Source organism: Canis lupus, chromosome 1 (assembly GCF_003254725.2).
Source record: "Canis lupus dingo isolate Sandy chromosome 1, ASM325472v2, whole genome shotgun sequence".
NCBI classification, from domain to species: Eukaryota; Metazoa; Chordata; class Mammalia; order Carnivora; family Canidae; genus Canis; species Canis lupus.
The window spans coordinates 74,333,452-74,348,096 of NC_064243.1; the positions used below are offsets into that span (position 1 = coordinate 74,333,452).

At 38.3% G+C, this 14,645-nt stretch overlaps 1 long non-coding RNA gene across 2 annotated transcripts in view; it reads left to right on the forward strand.

Moving 5' to 3' along the window:
• The first annotated feature begins 12,896 nt into the window (after positions 1–12,896).
• Positions 12,897–14,645, forward strand: part of LOC118351077 (uncharacterized) — a 66,750-nt gene continuing 65,001 nt past the window's right edge. For both annotated transcript variants that reach the window (XR_004805887.2, XR_007414010.1), the window contains exon 1: positions 12,897–13,440. This is a non-coding gene — a long non-coding RNA (uncharacterized LOC118351077). The remainder of the gene's footprint in view (positions 13,441–14,645) is intronic.

Below are 14,645 nucleotides of genomic sequence, written 5' to 3' on the forward strand. Positions count from 1 at the left end.
GAACCCTCTTACACTGTTGGTGGGAATGTGAACTGGTGCAGCCACTCTGGAAAACTGTGTGGAGGTTCCTCAAAGAGTTAAAAATAAATCTGCCCTACGACCCAGCAATTGCACTGCTGGGGATTTACCCCAAAGATACAGATGCAGTGAAAAATGGAGACACCTGCACCCCGATGTTTCTAGCAGCAATGTCCACAATAGCCAAACTGTGGAATGAGCCTCGGTGTCCATCGAAAGATGAATGGATAAAGAAGATGTGGTCTATGTATACAATGGAATATTACTCAGCCATTAGAAATGACAAATACCCACCATTTGCTTCAATGTGGATGGAACTGGAGGGTATTATGCTGAGTGAAGCAAGTTAATCGGAGAAGGACAAACATATGGTCTCATTCATATGGGGAATATAAAAAATAGTGAAAGGGAATAAAGGGGAAGGAGAGAAAATGAGTGGGAAATATCAGAGAGGGAGACAGAACATGAGAGACTCCTAACTGGGAAATGAACAAGGGGTAGTGGAAAGGGAGGGGCAGGGGGTTGGGGTGATTGGGTGACAGGTACTGAGGGGGGCACTAGATGGGATGAGCACTGGGTGATATGCTATATGTTGGCAAATTGAACTCCAATAAAAAATTAAAAAAATAAAGTATTAAAACTTTCTTTTCTCTACCAAACCCATTTCAAACTTGCATTCCATGTATGCCCACCATGGTGATTCTAGGATGCAATGATGAGGTCAGAATTGAACCCAAATCTCTTAGCTTCTAATTCACTGTTCTTTCCCCACTGGATTTATTGATTCCAGGTGTTAAGCTCTGATTGGGGAAGTCTTTAATAGCATATAATCCATGAAGCATCTTAACTCTGGTATCCTCCAGATATTGCTAAAACAACATAACCCAAACCAGAGAAAATACTGAGGGAAATTCCACAACAATCAAACCACAGTGTGGATACATCAGTTTAGGCATGAATTCTGACCTGGAGAAAAGCGAGTGCATTCATCCCTAGACTTAACTCGCATGCTCTTCCCCTAAATATCTTTAAGTCTCTTACACATCAATTCATGTTGGGGTTTCTTCACTATTAGAATTAGGTCATATGCCTTCCCTTCCCTCTGTCCTAATTCATAACAGTTGCCTTGCCCAGTGGAAGCTATCTGAAGGTATAAACCTCTATATTTAAACTTGGGTATAAATACACCCAGATTTTTTGTTGTATTAATATCTTCACTAAAATGGACATATTTGGGGGCAGATGGGTGGCTTAATGGTTTAAGTGTCCAGCTCTTGATTTTGGCTCAGATCATGATCTCAGAGTCTTGAGACTGAGTGCTGCATCAGGCTCTGTGCTGAGCATGGAACCTACATAAGATTCTCTAACTCCTTCTCCCTCTGCTCCTATCCCTTTTCACACATGTGTGCACACATGTGAACCCTTAGTCTCTCTAAAAAAAATTAAAAAATAATATGGGCATATTTCATGGCAGACATCTAAACTTTGGAGAATAAAATCTTTAACAATTTCTAGGAAACTGTCAGTATCTTCACTTTGTGAGTCTTCATTAAAAGCAGAATTTGCCTTTCATAACAGGCACCAAAATTCCTCTGTCAGCCCCCTTTGCTGCTACTTTATAGGCAACAGGATCAAGTCTGCTGGTAGAAAGTGCCCCAAACTTTGAAATAGGAACTAGTGAAGACCAAGCAACACGCATTTTGGAGCAGTGGCAGAGCAGTAGGACTGAATTTCCGAGGAAGTGCTGGCAGTGAGGGTCATGTTGGTCTCTAGTACCTCCTACCAACAGGCTGGTGGTACAAACTGTGGTATCTAGAGCTTGAAGGTATTGACCACAGAGATTTCACCAGTTCCTTGACCTGATTTGGGGTGTTCTTACTGTCTGCATTGTTTGTGAATCTGGTTATCATTATTTTTTGGTGATTATGTGAGCTACCCAACATGCTTATAATACACACAATTTCTGCTTTAGATGAACCAGAATTTATTTCTGTGTCTGCATTGAGTAAATCTAATCAAAAGAGAACAATGCAAAGGAATTTAGTGCTGTAATGATCTAACTTTAGAACAGTAAAGATGAAAAAAGTTACATTGACAAATACTTTCTCTGTTAACTGTTAAATTCTCTCTAATATAATTTTTCATATCTCATATAGGGAAAAGGATAAGGAGAGTTGAGTAGAACCAAGGAGCTTATTATTCTGTTACTCTGGGCGAAAGATTCAGGGGGAAAAAAAAGCCTGGCATGGAAACTAATTCACACTAAAGTGTAATTATTTGACTCTATGACTAATTTTGCTTCTGAAAATAGAAATTTATATTTCAACCAAATATTTAAGTAAGGCACAGTGAAAAGACTTTTGCAAGGTAATTGGGCAGATTATTTCATTCCACTTCAAATATCCTATCTATCCAGAGAAGAATTCTATTTAGGAACAGATATGAAGAAAGAGGCAGTACTATAGGGAGGTGCCTCTCACTTTTCCCAGAAGTGCTTCCTTCACCACAGCTTCCTCCAGAGAATAGAGCCCTTTGGTCTACTTTGGATTATGGTATCAGAGTCAGGTTACTAAATATTTAAATATCTTGGCATACAACCCTAAATCTCCCTGCCATAAGGGTATACTGGGAGCTTTGACCTAATGCTGTTGACACCTTGGCTGCTTAGAGTGAGTTGTAGAGTTAAGGAACCAGCATGATCACCATTCCTTTTCTGAGTAAGGTATTTGTTTTCATTTGGTTTTATTTGTTTAATAAGCATTGACAGTGTTTACTAAAAAATAACGTGAGAATTACTGTCATGTGTTCTAGTTCTTCTTCTTGGCATAGGTCCATCGTCTGTTTAGATAGGCAGTTTAACTTTTATGGGAGCTGTTAATATGTGAAAAGATACTGGCAGGACAGGGCTTGTGGGATGAGGCAAACACATTTTCAGGGATTAATGGTAAGGACACAGATAGGATCAGATACAACCCTGTATCTTCAGGAGCTCAAGGCCCAATTCAAGAGAGATGTTTAGCTTCACATGTGTGATGGAGTAGTTGGTATTTTTCAGCTACATGCACTAGAATAGCTTTAAATTCTTGCTACCACTTTAGAAAGGCATTGGAAGGACTTCAGGGGTTGTGTTCACTGTGGGGGAATTACTCATGTAATTCTCATTAGTACAAATAGGAAAGAGGTGTAAATCCACAGTGATCTAGCTGAGAAAACAAACACTCCTTCTTTGACTTCTGTTGTTTGTTTCTCTTTGTTCCGCATTGAGTCAGGGAAATAATCAGGAAAATTATATGTGTTCAATTGCCCGGTTGCTCCAGAACCCTTGGAGTATCTAATCACAGTTAATAATTAAAACAAAGCAAGGAGACTCAAATGCTGAATTTAAGTACTATCAGGAGGGAAAGTATTTGAAGGGGAAAATATGAAGAGTGCTTTGTGGTAGATTTTTACAGACAGAAACAGGGGCCATAAAGAGAGAATGTTCTTTTAAAATGAAAGTGGATTATGACAGATCAACCAATACATATATATTAAACTCCTACTGTGTCCCCAACTGTGTGTTAGACAATGGGGAGGGACAAAGGATAAATTTCACAGTCCATCAGGGGGAATAGAACCAACAAATTATATGTGATTGAAACAAAAACTGGGACTGGTTGTTTAAAAGTGGCACCGGATATTTGAAATAAGAGCACTGACAGAAATTATAGAACCTGTGGTCATAATTCCAAGTCCTGTCAGTTAACCTGATACCAGTTATTCAGGTAATATAAGCTATGCCACAGGCACAATTAACCAACTAATGTTAGTGGCTTATAACAACAAAAGGTGAGGACCTTTTTCACATCTCCTTGCTCTGGGATCCAGACTGATGGAGCAGTCACTATCTTGAAGGTTACTATAAAGGAAAAGAGGAAGGTCTGGAGGATCAAGCACTGACAGTCAAATGCTCCCTTATGGTCCCATTCAACCACAAGGGGGCCAGGAAACATAATGCTGCTATAGGCTCAAAAAGCAGATAGCTGGAAATAGTAGGTGAACAGCACTAATGTGTTTGACCTTACCAGGCAGTGTTCAAATTGAGGTCGCATTAAAAGTTAAATTCAGTGGGATGTTCTTCACCTGTGTGAGATTTTACTGAAAGCTTAGTGTTCCATGTACTTAGGTATGCATTGGAATTACCTGGAGGGCTTGTTAAACTGTAAATCTCTGAGCCCCTACCTTCAGAGTTCTGGGTTCAATAAGTGTGAGATGAGACCCCCAAATCTGCCTTCTTAACAAGTTCCTGGGGGATACTGATGCTGCTCATCTGGGAATTGCACTTTGAGAAAATCCAGTGGAAACTTCCTCCCTCTTGTCTATTCAAGCCTTTGGTAAAATTCTATTAAATGTTTGAGCCTGATTTGTGCTGCAGGTAATGGTGAGAAGGTCTATATGTCTCAATCAGAGGGATGGCTGATTTCAGAACTCACAGGATCTGACTCAGCTTCATCAGATGACTTTAGGGTCTGCCTCTCTCCTTTTTCCCTTGAGTGCCTTCTTAGGGAAGAGGCTCTCTTTTTCTCCCTGGTTGGAAGATTTCAGAAATGTGTCTTCAGATTCCAAAGCCAAGAAAATAAGACCCAGATTGCAGAATTTGGTCCTCTTCTTCCTTCTAAGGGTGGATTTCTGAGTTTTCATTTCCTCCCTGGGAACCCTTCTTTTCCCAGGATCATTGACAGTTGAAAAATATCTATGTCCTTGTTGGGACACCCTGACCCAAACTCACAAGTGTGTGACTGCCATAGCACAATCACATCAGAAGACAATAATACTATACACTTAAAAATGTTAAAAGTAAGTAGGGAAGGGATGGGAAGCTATTTCCACTGCATCTCTCCCTCCATATTTACAAAGAAAGCATGGCTCCTCAAATTTTCAATATTTTCTTGAATCTAGATTGTTTAGACTTAAGTAAAACCATATGTGGGTCATTAACCCTTCAGATCAGGTCAAACTCTACCAAGCCCACTCAAGTTTCTTTCTGTTGTCTTTCCTCCAGGTCATCCTCCTTGTCCTTCCTGCACTCTTCTGATTCCCAAAGTTCTGCTTTTCTGTGAGCATCAGCTCAAATGAGAGCTGAGAGCACGTATAACTGCTGGTGAACAAGCAAGGGCATGGCATGAAGCCCTCCAACAGAGACATCAGAGAGCCTATGGAAATGTAACTACAGTACACACCCTCTGCATTATCCTATAGAGTACTTGGCTCTGCAGAGTCACTATTTGGCCTCTGCTTGGCATTTGCATGGATGCCTGACCCACTGGAGTTGACTTCTAGAAAAGGGAATACCTTTAGTGGAGGTGTGTTCAAAGCTCTGCCTCTTGCAATTCAGGAAACTGTAGTTTTGAAGTGGCTGTTTTCCCAGCTTCTATCATCCTTGCTAAGGTTTCAAGCCAGAGCTCAGGCTCAAGGCACTATGTGCTACCCTCTATCAATAATCTTTTCAAATATAATAAAATTAAATTTAAAGAAACCCAGCTTTTATTCTAAGTGTAACTTAGAAATGGTAGCTCATTTCTATGATGTCAGCAGGAAAAGGACCACTTTTACTTTCTATCATTTATTCTTTCTCCCAGTATCCCCATCAGAGTCTACATTTGTTAGAATTGATGGATCTACATTTACACATCATTATCACCCAGAGTCCATAGTTTACATTAGGGTTCATTCTTGGTGTTGTACATTCCATGGATTTGGACAAATGTATAATAACATGTATCCATTATTATAGTATCATACAGAATAGTTTCAATTGCTCTAAAAATCCTTTGTGTTATGCCTATTCATCTCTCCCTACCATCCAACCTGTGAAAACTGCTGATCTATTTACTGTCTCCATAGTTTTGTCTTTTTCAGAATATCATATAGTTAGAATCATACAGTATAGAACCTTTTCAAGATTGGTTTCTTCTGCTTAGTAATATACATTTAAGTTTCCTCCATGTCTTTTCATGGCTTGATAGCTCATTTCTTTTTAGTACTTAACAATAATCCATTGTCTGGATGTACCACAGATTATTTATGCATTCACCTACTGAAGGGTATGTTTGTTGTTTCCAGTTTTTGGAAGTTATTAATAAAGCTATAAACTCTGTGTACATGTTTTTGTGTAGTCATAGTTTCCACTCCTTTGGGTAAAAACCAAGGAGCATGATTGCTGGAGCACGATTGTATGGTAAAAGTATGCTAAGCTTTCTAAGCTGCCGTATTATTTTTCACAATGGCTGCACCAGTTTTCATTCCCAGCAGTAGTGAATGAGAGTGCGTGTGGCCCCACATCTTCACCAGTATTTGGTGTTGTAGATGTTTTGCATATTCACCATTCTAATAAGTGTATCAACTGTGTTCTACACATGATTATTTTAATTCTTAAAATTTGTGCTTCTCTAATGACATATGATATGGAGTGATATGGAGCATCTTTTCATATGCTTATTTCTCATCTGTACATCTTCTTTAGTGAGATGTCTGTTAAGGTCTTTGGTACCTTTCTAATTTTTGAAATTAGATATTCTAATTGCTGTTGATGTATAGAAATGTAATTGTCTTTCATATATTAAACTTACATTTTGCTAAAGTCTCTAGTTAATCCTATTTTTATATTTCTCTGTAGCCTCTCTTGAGTTTTGAGGTAGACCATTATACATAAATAGTGACAGTTTTATCTATTCCTTCCCAATTAGTATATGTTTATATTTCTCTCTTTTGCCGCTGTGCTGACTAGAGCCTCCAAGAAAATATTGAAGAGAAGCAGTTATCCTGATCTTATTTCTCATAGAAAAGAGAATGATCTTAATATTTCACTATTTAATGTAATATTTGTGGGAGATACACTCTTTCAGATTAGGGAAGTTTCTTTCTCTTCCCACTTTCATATTTCTTTCACGAATGAGTGTTAATTTTTGACTGCTTTTTCTGTGTCTATTGAGATTATACTTCTTAAAAAAGACAAACTTTTAATGTGGTACATTACAATAATGATTTGTATAATGTCAATTCTAACCAAATTTCTGGAGTAAATAAATTTAGTCACAGTGTATATGATCTCATTTATAAATGGTGCAATTCAGATTGATAATATTTTTGGTTAGAATTTTGTGTTGCTGTTCATGAATGAAATTGGCTTATCATCGTTCTTTCCTGTAGTTTCTATGTCTTGTTCTGATATCAAGTGTTAAAATTCAAGAATATATATGTTTATGAAAGGTACACATTGACTGTTGACAGTGATTATGAAATTTATTTAAATCAAAGATGATTCTTGTCTTCTTTGCAATTTTCTGCAATTTCTACTTTTCTACAATTAGAAAAGATTACATATGATCACAATTCATGAAAACACAAACGTAATCACCATTACACACATATAGCCTAACCCAGAATTTGACTGTTGATTCTAAGACACTGGATTGTCCTCACTTTGTCCTGGATTTTAAGGTACTCCTTGATGTGGAGGATAAGGAGTGGCAAAGTCCTTTGAGAATCCTCAAAAGTATCATGGAATGTTAAGATATACTGTAGTGAAATGCAGGAGATGGGCGGCCCTGGGTGGCTCAGCAGTTTAGCGCCACCTTCAGTCCAGGGCCTGACCCTGGAGACCCAGGATCGAGTCCCACGTTGGGCTTCCTGCATGGAGCCTGCTTCTCCCTCTGCCTGTGTCTCTGCCTCTCTCTCTGTGTGTCTCTCATGAATAAATAAATAAAATATTAAAAAAAAAAGAAATGCAGGAGACTTAGCAGCCCAGGTTTGAATATATAGTAACAAGTTGTGTGACTTTGAGCCAACCCATCTAACTCCTCTGAACTATAATTTGCTCACTTATAGAATGAAGAAAATAATTCATACCCATATTCACCTCATAAAGTGGTTGGTATTGTGTAAGTATAATGAATATGAAAGTGCTTTATAACTTAATTTGTTTTCCCACACATTATATGGATATGTGCACATACATATTGTATGTATAGATAAAGTCAAAAGAAAATGATTTTAAGGGGCTCAAATAAAAATTGGTAGAGCTTTGTCCAGTGGATTCCTTATTTCAGGGAGCACCTGAATGAATACCTGGTGACTCCCTAGTGGAAGTAGGGGCAAGTTTCACAGGATTAGTGAAGTCAAGTCCCTATCTTTGCCATTTTGGCTTAGGCAGCAATTTGCAACTTTACCAAAACTCAGAGCTGGGAATCATCCCTATTTTGTGCTCCTTCTTAATAACCACCAAAAATAATATTTCCTAAGAACTGTTTATGCAAGTCTTACAGTTTATTGGCTAGTCAAAAGTCATAAGGTGGAAGTGGTAGCTGGCAAAAACAAAGAAAAAGTGAAAGTAGAAGGCAAGAGGAAACAAGAAACCCTCTACTTCTGTTCATTTTCGTCCTTTTCTGAAAGACAGATAGATACAGGTAATTATATGTTGATAGATAGAGTAAAGCAAGAGCAGAATTGTTACAGTATTTAAGTATTTAAGTCAGTATTCACGACATTTATCACTCCATACATTACATCCTCCCCCTTTCCCAGCACACACATATCTCACTATGGCTCCTAGAGGGAAGAATAGATGCTTCTGGATAGGGTTTGTTGTAGAGATTACATGCAATGGAAAAAAGAACAACAACAAAAGACCTAAAGATGATAAATAGTCTTAGTAGACTGTACCCTAAAAAAGGGCAGGAGTTAGGGGAGAGACACAAGTCGTGGGGATTGAAAGTAGAAGAATTTTAAGGGGTAGAAAGTGATGAGTGGGGAAAAAATTGGGGGGAATAGCTATGGTTCCTGAAAACAATACTGAGAAGACAGAGAGATGGGGAGAGAAAATTGTAAAAAATGGTTTTCTGTGCATAAAGTCTCAATAGACTAGATAAAGATTTCAAGTGTTTGAGTTACCTTTTGTCTGGTGATAGGAACCAACTGTTTCTTTTAATAAGATGCCATCACAAGACTGGCCCACATGGGGGCCCAGTTCAATTTAAGTTATTCATGAAAAAATTTGCTTTGGGAGTAGAAGGCTTAAGCAAAACACAGCATATAAATTTACTGATTTTTCTTTTCTTACCTGGGACATTAGGCAAATATTGGTCTGTAGTATAAGGAGACAAGAAGAAACAAGTCTCAATGTATCATTCCCATTAGTCATTATTGTTAATAAAAGCAATTATTTAGTACAAATACAAGACAAGAATTTTCCCCCGAAGTCCCATCCATTCTGTAGGAACCCTCCCCTGTAACCTAAATCTCATCAAAATAATTCTTATTCAGATTTTTTAATATCACTACATGCTCAACTGTTCTTTTACTCACCACCTACTGTACACTTTTCCCCCTACAGAAGAAAAGACATCTAACTTTAAAATGCTGGGAGAAGGAGAGAAAGACATGGAGAGAACAGAATTTGGAATGCTGAGCAAATAAAAAAATGAGATGGTGCAATGGATTCTGTCTGTATCCTGCCCATATAACCTTGGCACTATTTCTAGGGCATTCCCACAACCTCCTACTATAAACTAGCAACTCTCCATGTGAGGGCTTTCTCTTGGCCTCAAATAGGGAGACCAAAAAAGCTAGGCAGTTATTGCCTCTGGGAACAGCCCAGTCCATGATGGATGGAATGAGAAGGTGAATGAGAAGTTCTATACTCTTTATAAGGATCCTTGCTGGGTTGAGCCTTGGTTGTCCTAGTGCTAATTTGCTTGATAATATTTCCTTTCTGGTTGCCCTATTCCTTTAAGAGAGCTTTTCACCTCCTAAATAAACTACTTGTACTGTACTCTGGTCTCAAGGTCTGCTTTTGGGGGCACCCATCTTGAGACAGGTGGGTATGGAAGGCATTGGAAAGGACAAAAAGGACACCAAAGACGAGTTGTTCCTACTGTTTCATTGTGCCTCAGTTCAGCTCTTCTTGTTCTCCCGTATTCTTTTTCCATGGTGAGGTTTTACAAGCACAGCACAGCTGTCCTGTTCAGGAATGTTGAAATAAAAAGAATGACAACAAGGTGAGCATCTAATGGAGGAGATGTCATGTCTAAAAAGACAAAGGACTAGAGGGATGTTCGTGCTTTCTACAGTACTCTGAGAACAAAAATCTGTTTCTAATTGATTTCTTTCTCAACATTCCATCCTCTCCCCACTTCCGTACCTCCCACTTGAATAATAAGGTAGATAACCTTGGGTTTCAGGCAGTGTGCCTTTGACCTGGATTGTCTTCCAGAAAACCTTGACAAGAGATGCATTTTTAAAGATTTTTTGCCATGTCAGCACTATATTTGGTGTACCAATCATCTGTCAGAGATTCTTTTAGGGTATTAAAGATAGCAGTCATAAAAAAAAAAAAGATAGCAGTCAGAAAGTGAAGAATTCAGAGGCTGCATATGACAGTGTCCAGTACTTTCAGATCCCAGAGATAGTAAAGAATGATTCTTCATGATTACTGGAAATTGATAGACTATCTTCATATGTATCATGAAAATTGGTATCCTTTTAAATTTTATTTTGTTTTTTTTTTTTAAGTGAAGTGAAGTTTTTTTTAAGTGAAGTATTTTTTTTAAGTGAAGTGCACACAAAGTTACATTGGTTTCAGGTGCACAATATAATGATTCAGCAAGTCTACATTATACGTCACCCTAAGTGTAGCTACTATCTGTCACCATGCAACACTATTACGATACCATTGACTATATTCCTTATGCTGTAAAAAAATGATATCCTTTTGAATATGGCTGATTTGGGGTGTGTGATTTTTTTCAAGTATCACTATTTTTAAAAAATATTTTATTTAAATTCAATTTGCCAACATATAGTACAACACCCAGTGCTCATCCCATCAAGTGCCTTCCTTAGTGCCTGTCACCCATTTATGGGGTGTGTGATTTTTTTTTAAGAGTTACCTTGGCCCTAAATTTGCCTTCCCTGCATTTTCTAAAAATATTTAAAAAGGAATATGCATAGTCAGATTTCAGGATGAACAATCTACAATAAACTCTGTGCCCAGGTGAGATTTAACAATGGTACCATAATAATCATTTTCTGAGGATATGTACAGGTGCCCCTCTAGCACTGCTCTCTCTCAACCAGCTCCCATAGTCATTCCCTTGTACTCTTCATTTCTGTATCAGTCTCCTTCTTTGAACAGTGGACTCTTCTAAGGCCATGGCTCTATCATGGTCATCTCACATTTCAGACAACAATGAATACATGGTCTGTGCTCAATAAATGATTGAATTTATTTTCAAGACTTTCATGCACCCATGTGAATACAAATAATTGATATGCTAATTTCAAATGACTTTGACCTTTTCATGAAAGCAACTGGCTGTATCAGTCTTGGGTTTTCCAAATTTTGTTAATTTTTTGTTTGCATAGTTTGTATAAAGAAGTGCAGTCCTTCAGTTCATGGTAATTATTTTATAATTTGGACTAGTCATTATTTCATGTTGTCCTTTATCTTTTCTCATATTTAATGATATTTTACTGTATTTAAAAAATGTTTGGAAGGCCAAAAGGCATTAAAATGAGGGATAAAGTGATGAATAAAGGCACAAAAAAGAGGATTTTAAGGACAACATAATGTATGTTTGTGAGAGTCTGTATGAATTCAGTTCCATTTAGTCAACATGAATTTGACACTTAATGTTTGCCAAGAACAAGTATTCTAATGGATTGAAAGTTAATATTTCTCAAGAAGCAACTGAAAACTAAAAGGTGGCCATCTTTGCACAGTGATTGATGGGGGCAGATAAGACAGGCCTTTAGGAATATAATATTAAAAATGATATTTGGAAAAATATAGTTTACATGTATGTATATGATGTAAAAAGGAGACAGGCAAAGAGAAACTTAAGAAGAACCCAGAAGTGGGAGGTGGGATTAGGAAGGAAGTTTACTTTTTATTTTATAACCTTTCCTTTGATACCATTATAGTTGGTAAGAATTTTTTCTGTTCATGTATTATTTTCACAGTAAAAGTTTTAAAAATTTCAATAAATCTCTTGTCCTCAGAAAACTTAAAATGACCTAAAAGAATATTAATGCATGATACATACTGTGGTAGATCACTTCCAAAAGTGACTGCTATTAATTTTTTCTCTTCATGTAAGTCCATGCCATCAAGAGATGGATCAAGAGAATACATCTGAAAACTTCTCCTCGCAAGAAAAAAAAGTTGTAACTATATGTGGTGATGGATGTTAACTAGACTTATTATAGTGATCATTTGACAATATATACAAATAATTATGTTATACACCTGAAACCAATATATCACATTGTATGTCAAAAAAAAAAAAAAAAGAAGGAAAGAAAAGAAAAAGGAAAATAAAAATGGAACTGATATTTCCTACACTTGGGACTTGCAATAAACATCATGCTGTGCCAGATGCCCAGCACTAGCCGGGTCTTAGTAAATATTAATTCTCATTCTCTCCTTGGCTCCTGTGTTATTGGGAACAGAGTAGCCTTCCTACTCATGCCAAGAAACAGTATTACTGGAAAGAAGAAAGAGAACTAACTGGTAAGAGAGGAGACTTAGGTGGGCTTGGAAAATCTCAAACCAGACAACAAACCAGTGAAATCTGGGCCCTGTGTAAGAACATAGAAATGCTGGTCCCCTTAGAATCTTAGCATATTCTGGGGTGCCTAGGTGACTCAGTTAAGCAGCTGACTCCAGATCTCAGCCCAAGTCATGAGTTCAAATCTTACATTGGGCTCCATGCCGGGAGTGGAGCTTACTTGGAAAAAAAAAATTGGCTATAGTCTTCCATACTTCTGCTCAGGATCTTATTATTCTGAGAGTACAGGTATTTAGTATCCCCCTAGCTCACTACCCCTCTCTTATATCTCTCCTTCTTTGATTCATTGCTTATCTATTCCCAGCCACCCAAAATATGAAGGAAAATGAGAAGCAGCCCACTGCATGAATCTGTGCATGTGCCTGCATTCTAGAGCCTGTGACTGGAGGCTCAAATACTTTATTTATTTTTTGGGGGGGATGAGAGGAGATTCTCATATAAGAAATGTTGATTTTTTTTTTCCAGGGTACGCTGAAAAACACAAGGATCTGTGAATTTTCAGACACTTGCCCTTTGATGGAGAGACCTTGTGCATTATTTCCACTGAGACATGATCCAGAGAATTTGTGCACATGAGGACAATTTATTATTCAGACCAGACATGCAGTACATCACCATGTATTTGTAGAGATATTGTTCAGGGACCAAAGCAAAAAATTATAATCCCTCTTGGCATGTGACACACTGCAACAGCTCATTTAGAATCCTGGGTCAACCCTTTTGAAGCTGTACAACAATCCCATTCAAAATATCTGATATTTGAACTTTAGTTTTCTCATCTGCAAAATGGGGATAATATCAACCACACAGTGCTGCTGTGAGTATTAAATTTGAGAAAATGTATGGAAAGTGTCTGGCACAAGATAAGTGCTCTACAAATATTTGTAAGATAAGGAATGGCATATGGGTGGTACTCAGTAAATACTGTCCCCTGCCTGCTTCGAGGGAGAGCAGAGAGAGCAGGGACAGGAAGGGAAGAGGAAGATGTGTTTTTATCAATGATTCATTCAGGCCCCAGGGGTGGAGGTGGGATCTACAAAACAGATCAAGTAAGTGAGACTTAAGTTCTCTGGCACATCTCACAGTGAGAGGTGGAGTCTGTTTCCCTCCAACATGAATCTGGATGAGCTTATGAATGTTTCAGCCAACAGAATGATTCTGAGACTAGGTTGTAAGACCATGCTGCTCTGCCTGGTTCTCTAGGACTCATTGCAGGGGAAGAGGCCAGTATGTGAGAAGTCTCTTCTCCCTCCCTTCAGTCGCCGTGCTAAAGAGGCTACCTATTGGTACTCCAATCTACAGTCCTCCAGGCACCATCACCTGCATCCACTGGAGCCCTGGAAATGGCAATCTTGGATCTCCAGCCCAATCAAACCTTCAGATTACCACAGCCTGGCCAACCCCTACCTGTAACTACAAAATTAGGAGCAAAATTAAATGATTGTTTTAAACAACTGACTTTTGGGAGGCAATCTGTCACTCAGCAATAGATACCTCCAGAACAGCCTAGCACCTGGCACCTTGTTGAAATGGAGACCATGCCTTAATTAAAGGTGCAGTCATTACTCAGCTCAGACAAATGCTGTGAGGAGGGATTCAGGTCTTGGCTGGCCAATTGTGTCACAAAGGGATGTTAGATCTAGATTTTTGTGAAACCTCCAAATGTTGGAGGGATCAGTTACTAGTTAAAAATTTTTAAAAATATCCTGTGCATCACATCAAAGCTATCTCTGTGTCAGTAAGTCCTGGAAGCTGCAGGTTTATAAAAGTGAGGAGAGTCCGCTTACCCTACCCTATCCGTTGCCTTCTTGAAAACTGGGTCTACCCTGAGTCAGTGGCCTCCCGCCCAGCAGGAATGCTTCCCTATAATGTATTAGCATATGAAAACTCGTAGTTAGACAAGCAGTTTGTACATTCCCAGATCTAAGCCAAACACACTGCCTTTTGTTTCACTAGTGATTGGAGTCTTGACCCATTTAGGCCTGACAGCAAGATAGCGATTAGCAGGGGGTGTTGTTAGTG